Genomic DNA, 18213 nt, shown 5'->3' on the forward strand with positions numbered 1-18213 from the left:
CTATAGACTAGACTATAGACTAGAGTATAGACTAGACTATAGACTAGAGTATAGACTAGACTATAGACTAGAGTATAGACTAGACTATAGACTAGACTATAGACTAGAGTCCTAAACTATCTAATCTATAGGTTAGTCTATATTCAAGTGTCTAGTTTAGTTGATAGTAAAAATGTAATAATTCTAAATTTATTTATTTATTTTTTTTTCTAAATTGTCATTTTTTTCTCTAATTGTTTTCAATCATCACCTCTAAATCTAACCTTTAATAAACTCAATTAAATTTGTATTTTTGTTTTAGTTTTTTTCTAATTGTTGCTATAATTAGAACTTGTGCAGAAAACATGTCAATTATGGCTGACGTCAATTAAAAACTAACAACATATTGAATAAAATCAACAAATGAGAGAAGAAAAAAGTTTAATTTAATTATAAAAATTCTAATAGTTTCGAAAAAAATAGAGACAGAAAAAGATATGGCACAATTTGAAATAATAGAAATGTGAGAAAAACGTTTGATGACACGTTTACTGTATTGGCAACTCAGTTTGATGGCTAAGGTTTGCAGTGATGCCACCGAATTATTTAAGACAATCAAATTTCATGAAAGCTGTTGTGTAGTTATATTGCCTTTGATTTTGTAAATTTGTGATTATGAACACGATTGTTTGCCTTTAAATAACAATACAAGTATTCCATACAATCCCATAGAAGCCATGGACAGTTATGAAGTGTTCCGATTACGCAAAACTGGAACACTTCTTTAACTCGAAAAGCAAGAACACTAAGTTGCTTAAAGTCATGACAAATTGCAATATCTATAGTTATGGGTTATAATATATATAGAATTCAAATCGAACGAGTTTCCCCTTCGAACCCTAAAGAACCCTTCCCAGCTGTTAGTGACCTTTTTCTACATCAGGTTCCATAAAACCGGATTAATAAACCAAGGACATCAATAGTTATTGATCAAAATCTTAATGGAATAAAAATCGTACAAAATCAAATCGATATCGTATAGAGCAACTTGGTCCCAGAGTTTTTGAGAAATTGAAGAGACATTCGTACGAAAGTATCGGTAATCTTTGGTTAAACTCACTTTAGAATAGTGTTGTTGTAGAAATATAAAACAAGTTTTATATGATTAATATTTAATCCCTAGTTTGTATCACTAATAAAAATCAAATAACAAAAGTTAAAATCGTCTTTTAATTATAACTTTAAAGTCACAGTTATATTAGCTAACCGGTTTTTAAAGGGTTAATTATAATAAACAGGAAGCTTGATATTTTACAACTAAATACGACAGTTAAATAGATCTTCATATGAGTTGTAGTAGTTGTAGTAGTGGTATGTATTTCAAATCTATACAATTTTAAACACATGAAACTAACAATCAAACCTGCCTTAATGTAAATTAAATGATCATTATTTTGTTTGAATTTTTTTTATTAATTTATTTATGTACTTATTTATTATATGGTTATAACATTTAAACGAGTATGTAATGTTGTAATCTTTATTTTAAGCAGGTTTTAAACATTAAAACAAATAAACTGAAGGAAATTTTGTTATAAAATTAAGGATTTGTTTAAATTAAAACTATAAAATGTTTTATTGCTAGTAATAAAATGTTTAAAGAATAGAAAAGGTTAATTTCTAAAGGGTAAAAACAATAAGGGATAAAAAATGGCGCCGGCATTTGTCCTCTATCGAAATGTCTTTAGACATTGAGATTTTCGAAGAGTATGAATTTTAAAATTGTTCTTAAATTTCTTAAACCCGAGTTATTTGTGTTTAAACGAACATTGAGCAAGTCCAGAGTATAACTAATTCCACAGGAACCAAATGAATACTCTGAACAATTCTGTGTTAATAGCACCCGTAACATAACACCGAAACACATCTCATTCCCGCATTAAGTTCCGATGTCTTGAAGAAAGAAAGTGGAAGAAAATTACTTTTGATAATCGAATACAAAGAGAGATTTTGAACACAATTTCCTCACGGAGTTTTTGATTATAGTTTTAAACAAGTCTTGAGGATCACTAGTTCTCATAAAAACCAGAAAGGAAGTCTGCTCCTTAAAACTAGAACACTACTTTTTCCCAGAAAAACAAAAGAATAAGTGGCAAAAAATCACAACGTTATTATAAAATTGCGAAAATCGGTTGACGATCTAGGGCTCAATTAAGATTTCGATCAATGTCTAAATGTCACAATGCAATTACTACCAAGAATGTTAGTCGCAATTCAGACTTCGATCGAATGCCGCAATTTGCTTCAAGATGGAGGTTTTGTGAATTTGGACATCTTGAGGAGGAGTCTTGAGGATCACTGGTTTATACTGCGAACTAATAGGGACTCAGCACAGTTGTAAGTTATTAACTCTTTTAACTTTAAGTCCCGTAAAAAACTCTCTTTCCCAGAAAGCAATTACATCAAGTTGCAGAAGGCTATGAAGTTATAATACCTGGGTAACGGTTGACTAAACACTTCTCTTAAGAAACTAATTAAAACATAAACAAAATTTTAACAGGTATAGACGAAATCTTAAGGATCACTAGTTCTCATTGAAGAAGTAAGATTATGATATTTTACCTAGTTATTTGGCTTTGAATAAGGATTCCAGATTCCTAAAGAATCACAAGAAGTTGTGAGTTAAGAGCTTCTTTAATTTAAGGTCCCGCAATACAGAGCATCTCTCTTCTTTTTAAAGTAATAACAACATTAAGTAGCTAAATGACATGAAGCTTTTTTGAAAGTGTTTCAAGAGCAAATCTCTGCTCTAAGAGCATTAATTGTGATATTGAATAAAACCTTAATCGATCGAAATTTGCAATAGATATTTGTTATGTGGGTTGAAACGGATATGGAACGAGTCTTAATCATCAATAATTCTCTTGGAAGCAGTATGTTTTGTAAATTAATTATATTGAAAACGGTTGTGTGCCTTTAAACATGTATACCAGATTCCCATAGGATCCCATGGTAGTATAGACAGTTATGAGCTAAGATCCGGCAAAGCTAAAGCATCTCTCTTTCTCAGAAAGCAAGTCGGTTGAAATTTTAATAGAACTCAAAGGAGTCTCCTCCTCGAATCAAAACTAAGTCTCCCCAGTTGTTAGTACCCTTCTTCAATATTATGTTCCGTAAAACCAAAACACCACTCTTTTTCGGAAATCAAGGTAAGTGCTTTAGGAAAAATTGCTACATCGATCATCATAATTTTAATGGAATTAAAATCGAACGATAACCGATTGATATAGAATATCACTACTTGGTCGCAGAGATTTTGAGAAACTTAATCGAATTCAAATCGATCGATCTTCTCAGTTGTGAGTGGCCTCCTCCAATATTACATTCCATAAAACCGAAACACTCCTCTTATTCAGAAAACCTAGGGAAATTTTTAAGGAAAAATTGCAACATCGATTATCAAAGTCCAAATAGATTTAAAATCGAACGAAATCTGATTGATATCGAATATTACAACTTGGTCCCAGAGTTTTTTAGAATCGAATTTAAATCGATTGATCTTCCCAGAGCACCGCTGTTTATCGGAAACTGATGTAAATGCCTTGGGGCAAATTGCAACATTGATTATTCTCGATCGAAATCTTAATTGAATTAACATCGAACGAAATCTTCCATCGATATCGAATATCGCAACTTGGTCTCTGAGTTTTTGAGAACTTAAAGAATTTTCGACTTTGTTTATTGCGATTTAAAGCAGAACAAAACAAGATCACCACTGTTCCCAGAGTTTTTGAGAAACTTAATCGAATTAAAACCGATCGATCTTTACAAGTGTGAGCGGAAACCAAGGGAAATACCTTGGGACGAATTGCAAAATTGATCATTCTCGACCGAAATCTTAATAGAATTTCGAACGAATTCTTTCATCGATATCGAATATTGCAACTTGTTCCCAGAGTTTTTGAGAACTTGAAGAATTTTCGACTCCGTTTATTGCGATTTAAAGCAGAACAGAAAAGATCACCACTGTTTTTCATAGAACTAGATACGAACTCTAGAAAGCCAATTTTCAATTTTGATCCCCACAAACCATAGCAATTCTATAAAGCGGGAAGCAACAACATTTAGTGGCGGATAATATTGAAGTTTTTAAAGTCAGGGCAGTGATTCAGGAAAGTTTAAACATTTCTCTTAAATTTTTTTTCTTGACACACTGAAAGAAAAATTATGTACTTCAAAACGAAGAAATTTTTAACACAACATGTTAACGCTAAACAATTCAATACAAAATTTAACTAAATAACAAAAACTTCAAAACTGTCTTACAAACCCCATTCATAAGCGATATCAATGGAATACAAGAACAAGCGAAAAATTCTTAGTAAAAACACCAACAACTAAAATATAGATTTTCAAGAAAATCTATTTAAAAAAAAAGTGTTACCCATGTATAATTATTTACAACGTTACTCTTTGTTAAAATGCATGTTAAAACTTGGCGTAAAAATGTACGGTAAGACAGCCATCAACTATTATCATCATCATCATGATCCGTATGAATGTGAAAGAAACAAGCCAAACAAACAGACAGCAGCAATAAGCTATATCTAACTATATCTACTGGCAAGCTAAAAGCAACGGTTTAAAGTGAGCGCTTTATTAAACGAGTACAATTTTACAAAGCATTTACCTAAAGCAGGGATTGAAGCCAAAACTATATACAGCTGATGACGACGCTGGCAATGATGATAATAATGATGGCGTTGGTGCTGGTGGTAAAACCGCTTTAAGCCAGTGCAATGAGTTTTTTTAAAGTTAAATCGAAACACTTGCCAATAACTAAGTCTCCCTCTCCTCGTGTGTTTCAAAATACTTAAACATTTTTGGATTGCACTGCGCGCAGTGGTTGCACATTTAACGCAATACACTTTGGCTGGCAAGAGTCCATATTTATAAGAAAGAAAAAAACGCTAAAGTTATATATAAATATTTCTTTAGAGCAAAATTATTTTATATTTTCTTAGGTTTTGATTTGTTTTTTTTTCAGTTTTTTACAAATCTTGTCTTGTATTGAGTGGCACCAACGACTTGGAAAAATAAGTAGAACTTAGCGGCTAAGGGGGAAATTTATCTTGTAGTTGTTGTTTTTTATTATTAAAGGCAGTTTGTTTTATATAAACTTTTTATGGTTTAACAAATTTTTTCGTTAAGTTATAAAAACATTGAATATTGAAGGAATATTGAAAGACGAATTTCAAATGCCCTACTTTTTGAGATGAATAAAGAAGTTATAGCGTCAATATTTTAAACTAAAAAGAAGATAATCACCCCTATCGCAAATATAAGTGAAATTTTTATTCCCCCCTCTAAGGGAAAATTGCTATCGTTAACTTGTTGTAAACAATTCATTCACAATAGTTTATTTTGTATGTAACAGCTGTTCAATGTTTACAAAATTTCACACCAGGGGAATTTTTTTCACCACAAAAAAGTTAGTGAACGAAAAAAGTTAAAAGGGGAACAAATTTCACGCGTAATGTTGATTGCCGATAGGGTTGAATATGCAAATTTGGACGATTTAGAATGTCCAACTGCATGTCGCAGTTCAGTACTGACTATTGATCCATTTTCCTCAGTAGGCAAAACAACTTAGGATTTGTGAAAAATCTTACAATATATAGATGTTGTAAGGGGGACGGCGTCAGAATGGAAGATCTATATGAAGCTCCACATATCGTCGGACTATTCAATTGTCTATAAAATGTCCAAACAAGCTCTCTTTAAAGCTCATTCTTGAATCACTTATTTGAGTCCATAACAAATTCTAGTTATAAATAATTAAACATTTTAATGGATACTTCAGTTTTCTTACCAGTGTTCCTAAGACCTGGTTCACACTAGGAAACTTTTTTTGGGAAACTTTTGATTTTTGTGTGTAAGAGAAAGAAATATCAATCATCTCTTTCTCTCACACACAAAATCAAAAGTTTCTCAACAAATGTTTCCCAGTGTGAACCAGGTCTTAGGGATGTAATATTTATTAAACAAAAGTCTGACAATAACAAAGAACGTTTCACTATACTCTCCTAATGATAAACATTTGTCTGAATTCGTTTATCGATTTATTATTAGTCAGGTAACGAGAGAGAACATATTCTCAACATTTTTTTAAAAGTCGATACAATTAAGCATTAGATATCAATCAACGCCTTCGAAATTCGCTTCAGTTTCATTAAATTCGGGGGAAAAACGTATCCCCGCTACCTCTAATCTTGTCTTGGACTGATAAAGTGATTAGTCTACCCTTGGTAGTTATTCTTTAAAATCGTTTTAACTCGAGACGTAAGGAATCGCATGTAACCTTAAAACTCACGAAGTAACTGTGGTTGTACCCTTAACCGCTGGAAGAGTTGGTTTTAAGATAAATGTTCGGAATAAGTTTGTAGCGGTAGTCGAATCGCTCAGAGAAGTAACAGTATACTAAAATAAGAACTAAATCTATATGTATATACGATTGTTAGATCTTAATGTTCAGAAAATTTCCAACAATCATGATCTTGCAAACGAGCCTTAAGTCTCGACTTATTGATAGAGATAGTATTTTCCCGCACCAAATACATTTCAAGATGCTGGTGAAGGATCGAGTGTTGTTGACGAAAGTTTTCGATATGATCTAAAGATAAACGAACAGAATGTAAGGGGACTGACTATCTTTGATCAAAGTGATGAACCCACTCCTCTTTTCATGAATTAGTCAGAAGAAGAATGACGGGATCAAGACAAGAGACATTGACATCTGAACCAAGACAAATGTCAATGTCTAGAAGACAGAGAAAATTGATATTTTCAAGTCACAACAGATCGGTATAGAGTTATGGTTGCAAAAAGTTCAACTGTTGGATAGAGCTATACACTAGGTACTCTGTTCTTAGTTCTTGACGGACTTCTACTCTTAATTCCTTACCATTTTTTTAAATATTTAACTAAAGTGAACTTTTAACATCAACTTTTTCGATTGTAATAAGTTATTACGCCCGACTGAATAACGTATACCCACCATAAGAGAATCTAAGCCACTCTGTGTTTATTATTAAAATCAAACTTAGTTCATTTTGCGTAACCTGATGAACTCTGTACTAAACCTGTAGTGAGTTTTACGAAATCCTTTCATTTATAGAAGAAAAAACTTATATTTCAAACCGATATATTCGTAATGTTCTCAGTGTGGAATTACACCTCTTACATATGATCCCGTTGAGATCAAATTGCAATTCTTGATTGAATAACCTGAAGCCACCATAAGAGAATCTGAGTCTCTGTGTTTATTATTAAAATGAAACTGTTCAGTGTTTTTAATTCATTTTGTGGAACCAGATGAACTCTGAACAAAACCTGTAGTGAGTATTACAGAATCCCCTTATCTTTTTGGATTCACCGAGAAAAGATAAGTAGTACCTATAACGTTTTTTTTAAAACTATCCAGCTTTCATTACACGAGAGAGTCGTTGATATCTATCGTTATCTTCCAACTGAAATATCCTATAGTTATTCGAAAGTTTAAAGTACTTTGGTTACTTTACAGAGTCCCCTTATCTTTTTGGATTCATCGATAAAATACAAGTTCTTGTCCATACCAAGTTTTTAAAACTGTCTGACTTTTATTGCACAAGAGATTCTGTAAAATCTGTGTTATCTTATAGATTGCCCTCATCTTCTTAGACTCCTCAAGAAAAGACAAGTAGTTTTTATTAAGTTTTATAAAACTTTCGGGCTATCATTTTACTACAGATTCCCGCACATTCCCTTTAACCACTTGAAGCTAAAAATATAACAACTGTCGTGATTAATATTCCCATGATCTTACGGTCAATCCTATTCTATTTCTTTAGGGCGCCTTTATCTGTCATGTTCTGTTCATCACTTCAGGGAAATAGTTCGACTGTCGATTTTTTATAAATCTGTTAAAAATATTCCCGATCCTGACACATTTATATAATTTATCTGTTGCAACACTTGAAGTAGGGCATAGATTATTAAAAAACTATAAATATTTATCATTTAAAGCAAAATTGTTTTTGTTTTTTTTTTTTTTGCAAAATTATAATTACATTTACCACAATTTTAGTTTTTATAGATTACATTCCACACCACCGCCTTTTCTAGCAAAGCCATTAAAAAAAACTGACGTACAAATGATCATTAACCAAAAAAATAAAAACAAACAAGTAAATAATGAACATTTTCAATAACATAATGAAGTTATTGGTGGGAATGTGTTTTTATACCCTACACCCTATTGGGTTTGTGCTGATGTTTGTAACGCACAATAATATTGGTCCTATACCCAACAATCGGCTCAGAATCATTTTCTGAGTCGATTTAGCTAAGTCCGTTCGTCCGCCCGTCTGTCCGTCCATGTAAACATTTAAATCAAACTATAGGTCGTAATTTTGAAAATAATCCAATGAAATTTTGTACATGATTTTTTATTGTTCCAGGGACAAAGCCTTTTGAAAATGGTTAAAATCGGTCCACTAGCCCCCATACAACTGAACCCCCGAATAGGGCTTGTAAACTTTGTAATCAAACGACAGGTCGCAATTTTGGAGATAATTCAATGAAATTTGGCACATTATCTTCTATGGTACCGTAGACGAAGCCTGTTGAAAGTAGTTGACATCGGTCAATTATTTCACCTAGCACCCATACAACTGAATCCGACGAATAGGGCTTTTAAGTTCATAATTATGTCTAATATACTAGTATGTCGACAAAAATATGCAAAAGCAAGTTCTATACTAGCTTTGATGATCATCATGAACTCTATAATTATAGTTCTCATAGACTTGAGAACGGTCTACCATCGCCCTTTTGTCTTCAATGAAGACGCAGGTGGCAATTTTTGCACATTGGCTATGACCGGTACCATGCGCAAGTACTTTGCTGAAGTACTCGAGCTATCTAATCTCTTGCCAAAGTAGTCACGTTGTAAAACAACCACACTACTATGGCTCTGTTGATTCGGCAACAGCACCTAGAGACGTAACCGGTGGACCGAAGCACGATCCATCAATATGCCGTAGACATCGTTCTTACTCACAGTGACACGCTGTGGCAAGTCTGATATGAACAGAGTAAATTCTGAACATATCTGGACAAGGAAGGAAAATTAATTGGTATCACCTTTCATCCATCATCATTCAACCCAGCACACATCTCATTTATCCGACACATTCATAGAGAAAAACATACGACACACTCATTTAGGTATACGGGTGGATGAGTCCCGCATACCTCTACATTCATTCCGTATCATATACAATTGACCCCAACCCATTTCCAACGCTTAGTTCCACAGTCACTCCTCTGTGGGGTATCTGTTGATTTTCGGCAACAGCACCGAAACTTATCACGAAATATTGACTATTATCATGCATCAGTCTTTTAACCGCCACTTATTCTCTTCCCGCGAATTTGGGTTCAACCAACAGCCACTACGTGGATCCCGAAGGAACCTCAACCAACTGACCACCGAGGACACAGTCCTGCGGGCAACTGGCCACCCGTAGTACCAGATTATGCGGTGCTCTGGTCTGACCTCTGGCAATCTATGCAAGGACTAAGCCAAACAGTAGACTGTAACCAATTTTTCAATCCCGGTCAGATTGAAGGTATTGGCCACCTCTATATACCCCGGGATTGCAATAACACCAAGGCGGATGTCTCGCCAAGGTAACATGCCCCCGGGGGGAAGGCAAGGTACAATTCAACTTAAATATTATATTATGAAAACTAAATAACATTTTCCTTTTTGTAACATGTGTAGGATATTATATGGTCGGCCTCGGCCGACTATAATTTCTTACTTGTTTTTTTCAATTTTTTTCGCATGTAAGTGCAGACTTAATTTAAAGAAAACTGATAATGGAACACAATTAAACAATTATATTAAAGATTTTAGTAAGAGTTTAAATTTGGTTTGGAAAAAAATCGCAACACCTTCATGAGTAGCATGCAACAAGTTGCCAGCTTGTTATTAATTGCGTGTGCAGTATCTTTGCCCAAAAAAAAAAAAAATAAGTTTTATTTTCTAACTATTAGCAATTTAAAATGATCATTAAAAAGAAGTTAACTCAGCCACCAAAAAAAGAGAAGAAAGAAAAAAAACGAGATTAAACTGAATTGTAATTTAGTGGCGTCAAATTAACAATGTTACAAAAATGTTTGCTAACAGTAAGGGTTGCAAAAGTAGTAGTTTTTAAATTCAAAAAGGAATTTTTAACAAATTTAATTAAATATTTAATTAAAACTTATGTTAATTGATGTCTTTAAAATAAAAATAAATGTATTTTGCAATTCAATTTCAACAACTTTTAAAAAATGTTCTAGAATTATTTTGAAATTAAAAAAATAAAAAATTCTGTTTGTCATTGTAATTATTGGTGTGTGTGAGTGTGTGTGAGGCAATTTTATTCCAACTTTTGCCTTTAAGTAGTTTTTTGTTTTTCAAGTAATTGTTACTTGTAATGCTATATAATATTTAGCCACTCATTTATTGAGTGAATGACTGACTAACTGTATGACTGTTGCCATGACTAGCTAGCTAGCTAACTGCTCTGGCTTTATTGGGGTAGAGGATGAATGAAATCGTTTACGTTTGAGTCGTGTATAGTAAATTGCTAATTCTTTATATATGTATTGCATTTACTACGTATTATATTATATACTTATTTGTTTCTTTTATTTACCACACAGTATTGTATTTAATTAAAATTTACATAAATAAATACAAGTTGAAAGAATAAAACAACAAATTACAACTTTACCAACAGGTGTTTCAATAGAGAACAGAGTTGCCATGTAGATGGGTATTAATATTGATGTGCTTTATGTGAATACCAATCGTGTGGGCCTTTTTCACGGTTGCCTTTTTCAAACTCTGAATGAGCTTCTTTGCGACCCGACTCGCGGTGAAATTTCCAGTCGAATATATGTGCACTTTGTTGAAGTACTCAAGCTATCCAATCTCATGCCTAGTAAACCCGTTAGGGAACGACAGATGTTATGAAACAAGTTCAATCAAACCCCGAGGAAAAAGAAGAAGGCAATCACTGGTTAGAGAGGATAGAAGGGGCGAACCCAACATCAGGTGTAAACAACCCATTGATGCCATGAGGAACGACGATTCACCCCAGTGCATTCCTGGACCTTATATGTCGCCCAAGTACATTATTGAGATGGCTTTTGTTATTTCGGCAACAGCGCATTGGGGACTTAATTGTTTGTTCAAGCACATAGTTCTATATTTAATTAAAACACTTTTTTTTAGTGGCCATTAGGACTTACTGTAATAAGCTGAGAATTTTAGAGTAAACTCCTACACACTAAACCATGAAGGAAAATCGCCGATAAAAATAAAGATTGAAATATTACATAACGTCTCAACCATTCGACTTTCAACTATTACTTCATTCTTCTTTTCGATATCGCAAGAGATACAACTCAGGATTATTCTCGTCCATCAGATACAAGTATACGATCGTACAATATCAGCTTAATTCCAACAACCTTGCCCTGTGGTTTGTACCGGTAACAGAAACTTATCCCGAAAATTTTTATTTCACCGTGCATCAATCTTTTAACCAAGCACCATCCTCCGGCGAATTTGAATTTAAAACACAGTCACTACGTGGATCCCGAAGGCACCTCAAACAACTAACAAGCCAGAACAAAGACCTGCGGGCAACTGACCATCCGTAGGTGCTCTGGTTCGACGCCATGTCAAATCATTTCAAGGAAACGCCGAGGATACAAGTGACATCTCCAGACTAGAGGTACTAATAGCACCTCTTTACCACGGTATTACAATGCACTAAGATATGAGTCACTCATCAAGAAAACATGGGAATGTAAGATTAGAACTAAGGAAAGTATGCGCTATGAAAGGAATTATCATTGTCCAATGTTCAGTATCTAAGTTTTAGATTTTCAAAGTCAATGTTACTGAGCGCACTAGAAAAAGTTTCTACAATGACAGATAATGTGTTCCAGACTTTTCGTCTGAATTCGTTAAACCAATTTCCTATCACTATTTCTGGGATATATAATACGAGTATTGAAGAAAGCCTAACATTTACAGAGTTTGCATTCCGGCTTTTATCACTTCTCCCCGATCAATGTTTTCGTTCAATTTGGTCTTGTAGTGCCCGTAAACTTGTGTGTCTCATAGGAATTTAATTATCCCATCGTTCCGTTATTGCAAGTAGGCTTATGGGATTCTCTTGCCCATTAAATATCTACGAAATTTAAAATCTAAGCTCTCAGTGCTAAGCTGAATCTAAGTTGATTTTTTTCATTTCATTTGGTTTTGACGATATTATACCTTAAGTCAAGAGACCAAATATATATTTCTGCTGCGAAGATACTAACTATGAAAAGATCAAATCTATCTCAGAATTTCTTCATTTCATTAGTGTTTGAAGATATTATACCTTTAGTCAAGAGATCAAATATATATTTCTGAAGAATTATCCTTCGTTAACCTACGAATCTATCTCATCTACTACTCCAAGTTTTTGGATATATGGTGTTCGCAGTATTGAACAAAATTTCTGAGACCTTACAATAGCGCGAAGATAACTTTATTTATGAAGTTTCTTATATCATTTGAAAGTTCAATTAGTCGACTTTAATGTAAAGGATAAGCCCTCTCTCTCTCTCTTCATTGTGCTTAATCCACTTATGACTTGGAATACATTATATTTCCAAGGCTTTCTGTGAAGAACGCCATCATTCGTGATGTCTGTGAATACAATCCTTCTTCCTACATTCCTGTTAATGATCATACGTCGACTATTCCTTAGATTCTTTTATATTCTAGAACACATAGTAATAAGACGAAGTGTTGCCTGAATTTGGACAAGATATGAATGTTCGCTAGTACAAGAACCTTGGTAAATATCATACATGAACATACTTACTTCCAAATCTAAAACAATCTGTGCCATAAAGAATCAATTGTTTTAACCTCAATACGGTCTATTTCATCATTTTAAATGGCAACACTGTAACCGCAACTACAGCAAGCTTTACAACAATAACGACATAATATTGTAATAATTATGCATAAAAACAACAACAACAAACTCAAACAACAGCAGCCATAACATAAACAACTTGTTGTTACTTTTCTGTTAATATTTTCTCCATTTTTTTGGTTTTTTTTTCAAAAAAACTAGAGAATGATTAGTTAATTTACAAAACAATAAGTAAATTTATAAAATTCTATACAATAATTTATTTATTTATATAAACAATATAAATAGCCATAACAACCTAAAAACTAAAAGAAAAATAATGCCATTATAACCAAAACCAACACTAAGTATTCTTTACCGCGTTTTTTTTTTTTTTTTCGTCAAACACGTAAATTGGAAATTATTTTAATGACCTTGTTCTAATAAGAAATATTTATCGATAAATTTATTGTGCTAATAATGTAGAGAAAAAAAGGTTAATCGTTAGTTGTATTTATTATTAATAATAAATACAATAACAACAACTTGTTATGTTTGAACAAAAAAAAAAAATACAGAAATAAAATTCTAATTCTTTATAAAGGTGAAAAATACTAGTAATTGTAACAGCAATGAGAATTAAATGTAATATGAATATTTGAAAAAAAAAATAATGTTTAGAATATAATTTCACGATGACCTATTTTATGGTAGAATAAAAATGGTAAACGATTAGTTGGCTTAAACTTTACTGTAATTAATTTATGTTACAGTTGGCTAATAATTAAAAAAAAAAACATATTACAATTACAGTCATTTGAGAAGAAAACTTAGAATGAGTAATTAATTTGGAAGTCTTTGACATGAGGCATTTAAACTTAACAATTGTGAAGCAGTTAGTAAACTATACCCCGTTCAGATTACTTAGGGAGGCACTGAATAGTTAGAGAGATCTTTAAAAAGTTATGTAGTTCATTACGAATTAGTAAGCAGCTGTAGGGATGTTATACGTAAGATATATGGATTGTATACAATCAGATTGTGTTGGGTTGGGACGGAGATACGGCTCAAATCGGCGATGGATGGCCGCCGGTAATATTTTACAAGCAAACTTCTTTCGGCTCAAAAACTAAAGCTGCCTTAAACGTAGCAGCAAAATATTGATCTCATTTTCAGCATAAAAAACTTAAACTAGTTTCTATTTAGCAGACTAGTATACAGAGAATTTTTAATATAATGAACGCAATTTGATCGCCGTCGATATTTTCTATAATAAGCCGCCTCCGCCGATCAGTTTGCATCGTCTGAATCGAACATATTTCAGGAAATATTTTAAACAATTTAAACGGAGTTTCCACTATATTACATTTTTACAAATTAAAAAGAGTTCCCACACAATATTGATCTAATATTAAAATAGTTATTATTACAATAATAATGTCCATTTTCTGCAGAAAAAAAAACTTATAAAAATTTCTGAAGAATAAGTTAAATTGAGGCGACAATTTCACCGCCGCTGATATTTTCTATAATAAGCCGACCGAAAATGGTTGCGCCACCGCCGCCTATCACTTTGCATCGGATTGTATCTCTAGTTTCAGGGCGCTGTAATATACAGGGTGGTAATGAGATCAGAGACGAACTGGTCAGACAAGTGTCAGATCTGGACGCCAATAGTGGAGTTAGGTTGGTGAAACATCATATCTGCCACTACTAAAGGTTAATCTCTGATAAATTCAACAACTCATCCAACCAATCCTGGCATAGTAGGATGGAGTGCAAAGTATCCAATGCCTTATGACCGAGGTTGAATGCCAAGGCCGCCAGTATACTTTAGGATTAGATATAAGGAGTAATATATATTATTGTAGGAGTGATAAGCGGTCAACATTCGTTCTCTCTTTAAGGATAGAAATTTATTGACTTCAAACTTTTCTCTCCGGCTACTCGGTATACAACCCTTTTTAAACTAAACTAACTAGCATGAACTTTATAGAAAAATTTTTGTAATTCTAAAAAAATCTATAAATCTAGACGAACAAAATCTGTCTTTAAAAACTCTAAATAGAGGAAATATCGACTCCAAATAGATAATATTCGAACGCTGTATCGCTTTAAAACTATGTATAAACAAGTGATTGATAAGTTTTGAAGTTGTAGTTCAAACTTTGCCCCATTCAACTTTAAAGAATGCTCTCTCTGTGATGCGCTTCATTTTAGAACTGTATATCCGAAATTGGCTTAATTGAACAATAGAAATGATCATGGCTAACAATGATTAATACTTTGAAATAATTTATGGTAGTTCGAAAAGGAGACCATGAGTAAGTTGGCTCTGATACGTCTTTCTTTACAAAAGTACTTTTTGTAAACAAAGAGAGAATTTGACAAGAGAAGAAACAGCAATCACTTTTATGTTCCCAAGTGATCTAGAGAGTACACATTTCAGAAAAACTTAAGTGAATGTATTAACTCTTTTGAACTAGATTTCTTTTCTTTCAGATCACTCGGAAGTAGTCGCTAGCGAAAGTGCGAATGTACTAACATTGAAAGGAAGTGAGCTCGAGAACAAAAAACCAGCGCAGAATTAAAATGAAACAATAAAATGGAGGAACTATGGAACATATTTAAAGGATAATAAAACTCTAAAGCACATTATTTTTTTTCATTGTCAGGCTTTTGTAGAAATGAGATTCAAATATCTAGGGATATAACATCTCAGATTCCAAGGCATTAACAAATTAATGGTAATACCATTGTGGACTCTCTTCCATATTTACGTTCCTCACTTGCAAGAGAGTATACCGACCGACCTTTGACGGCATACCGCTTTCAATCTGCAAACGTTCAATACGTGATGAACTATATGAGTTTGCGCAATGCAAATGATCGACTAAGGCCAATCTGTAGACAGGCAAGGATCATGTGATCATCATTTAACCCACAAAGATATCAAGCGCTTTTCCATATTCCGAAAGTCAATTTACGTAAGTTAACGGCGTTGATGACTAGCCATTGGCCTCTCGCGCTCCATGCAAGAACACTAATTTTACCCAGTAATGATTTCTGCAGGAGCTGCTAGAATGAAGAAGAAGAGAGTATAACTGTTATTGCACCGCCCTAGTAGATCATAGAATAGGTCTGCTAGCTAGCTACTTTTTGCATGACTTAGGGGAGGTCAACATCCAAAAGATAGATTACTATATTCGTTGAAAAAAATGGTTCGGTTTAGGAAACCAGAGTAATTAGATCGAAATGTACTAATACGCTGATCGTTTCTGGTATCACAAAGGGATCAATATACTGAAATCAAGTATGTCCACCTAACCTGACCTAACATCTCATTTTACTATCACTAAACCCTAATGATTGAAAACATTGAAAAACTTAACATTTAACACTTAGCAAATAGGAATGCATTTCCTGAGCCCGCTAAAGGGGTCAACTTCACCCTCTTATAACTAATTCTAATTATAAATTGAAAATTTTTTTAAAAACTTACCAAAAACTACTGATTTAGTCCTTTCAAATAGGTTTATTTCCAAAAAAAACGCTACTCCACTTTGATATGATGATTTTTTTTTTACCAAAAATTGATGCAACTTTAAAAAAGTAATATCTTTTATTTAAAACACTTGTTGTAAAACAATGACATAAATTATATATTTTTTTAACAAAAATTTCTTTTTTTAGTTTTTTTTTTTATAAATGTTGAATTTTTTTGGTTTACAACATTTGTTTTTGTTATTTCGCCGTAAGGGCCACAAGTATTTTTTAAGGTATTTTTGTTGTTGTTTTTTACATAAATTGAATATATTTTTTTTTTCAAATATATTTAACGTATGGTTGTTGTTGGTTTTTGTCGACGGTTCGTTTGTTTGGCTTAATGGAATTTATGAACAAGAAAATAAAACCAAATAACAAAAAAAATTATATATTTTTCGTTTTCGTTGTTATGATCGTGATTATTGTAGTTAAAAGGCGAAAACTACAGCAGCAGCAACAACAAAAAAATATGTACACAACATAAAATTATTGGTGTTGTTGTTGTTTTTGGTTTTTTTTTAGAGGAGCAGCCACTACTTTAAGCTAAAGTAACCGGTTTTTCAATTAGGTATTTCATTCGTTTAAATTTTTTTCTTATAGAGGTGAGTGTTAAGTTTTTACGCGTGTGTGTGTGTGTGTAAGACTTTGCAGCATAAACTTTACACTAACAATTTAATTGAAAACAACACTTTTTATTCTCCCCTCTTTTTCTTACGATATATATATTAAATGCTCTCTCTTTTTCTCTCTTTTCTGTGTAATATTTATTCAAAACAATCTTAATGAGAGTTTTTCATTTAACAAAATGGAAACACAACAATTATTTTTTTTACAAAACGGGGGGTCTTTTTTCTAAGATTTTTGTAAAAAATTACCAATTTTCTTTAAAAATTCTATAGATTTTTTCTAATTTTAATATTTCACCTTCAGCATTAAAGAGTTTTAGTTATTTTCTATTGACTGCTTTAAGTTTCTTTATGCGTTTTAAAGATTTTACTTTGTTTTCTTTTTAATTTATGTTTTTATTCTCACTTTTTCTTTAAACTGCACTTTTTGTAAATGTTGTTGTTGTAAATTAATGCATTTTTTTAAACACTCTTTTTTGCTCAATTTATTTATTTTGTATACAATTTTTAAACCAACGCGCCGTTATTTATCATAAAGACAACCTCTCACTACGATTACTGTCGTTTGACTGAGTTAATTTAACTCTATGTTGTATGGAATCACTGCTTACTATTGGACTCCTAAAAGACCACATTCATACACTGCACTATACACACACACACACTAGACACACACTCACCATAGATAGTCAGTCACTCACCATAGTCGTTGTAAAATACAGGTTTATTTCTTCTTCGCTTAATAATTCCTATTTATTGAAAGTGTTCTCGTTTATCATTGTATCATTTAGTCAATAGTATCCAAGTTGTAATGTTTTACTTACATACATACAGTGGTGGCCATGATTTTAGCACATAGCGTTTTGTACCATCATTATTCAAAAATTTTGTTACGTTTTAATTATTTAAATCATTGATATATCTTAATTTATTATTCTCGGTGTAAAGAATATGCAATATTATTTTACTTAACCTTTTTCCCGTTTTTATTACTTTTTTAAGAACGAACCCTAAAAAAAGACTGGACACTAATTTAGCACAAAGTA

At 32.5% G+C, this 18213-nt stretch overlaps 1 long non-coding RNA gene across 1 annotated transcript in view; it reads right to left on the minus strand.

The window, feature by feature from the left end:
- The window catches only part of LOC111682988, a 52055-nt gene extending 34206 nt beyond the window's left edge, over positions 1-17849 (minus strand). Inside the window, exon 1 of the long non-coding RNA XR_006940585.1 lies at positions 16498-17849. This is a non-coding gene — a long non-coding RNA (uncharacterized LOC111682988). The remainder of the gene's footprint in view (positions 1-16497) is intronic.
- Between the last annotated feature and the right edge of the window lie 364 nt (positions 17850-18213).

The sequence above is a fragment of the Lucilia cuprina genome, chromosome 4, assembly GCF_022045245.1.
Source record: "Lucilia cuprina isolate Lc7/37 chromosome 4, ASM2204524v1, whole genome shotgun sequence".
Classification (NCBI taxonomy): Eukaryota; Metazoa; Arthropoda; class Insecta; order Diptera; family Calliphoridae; genus Lucilia; species Lucilia cuprina.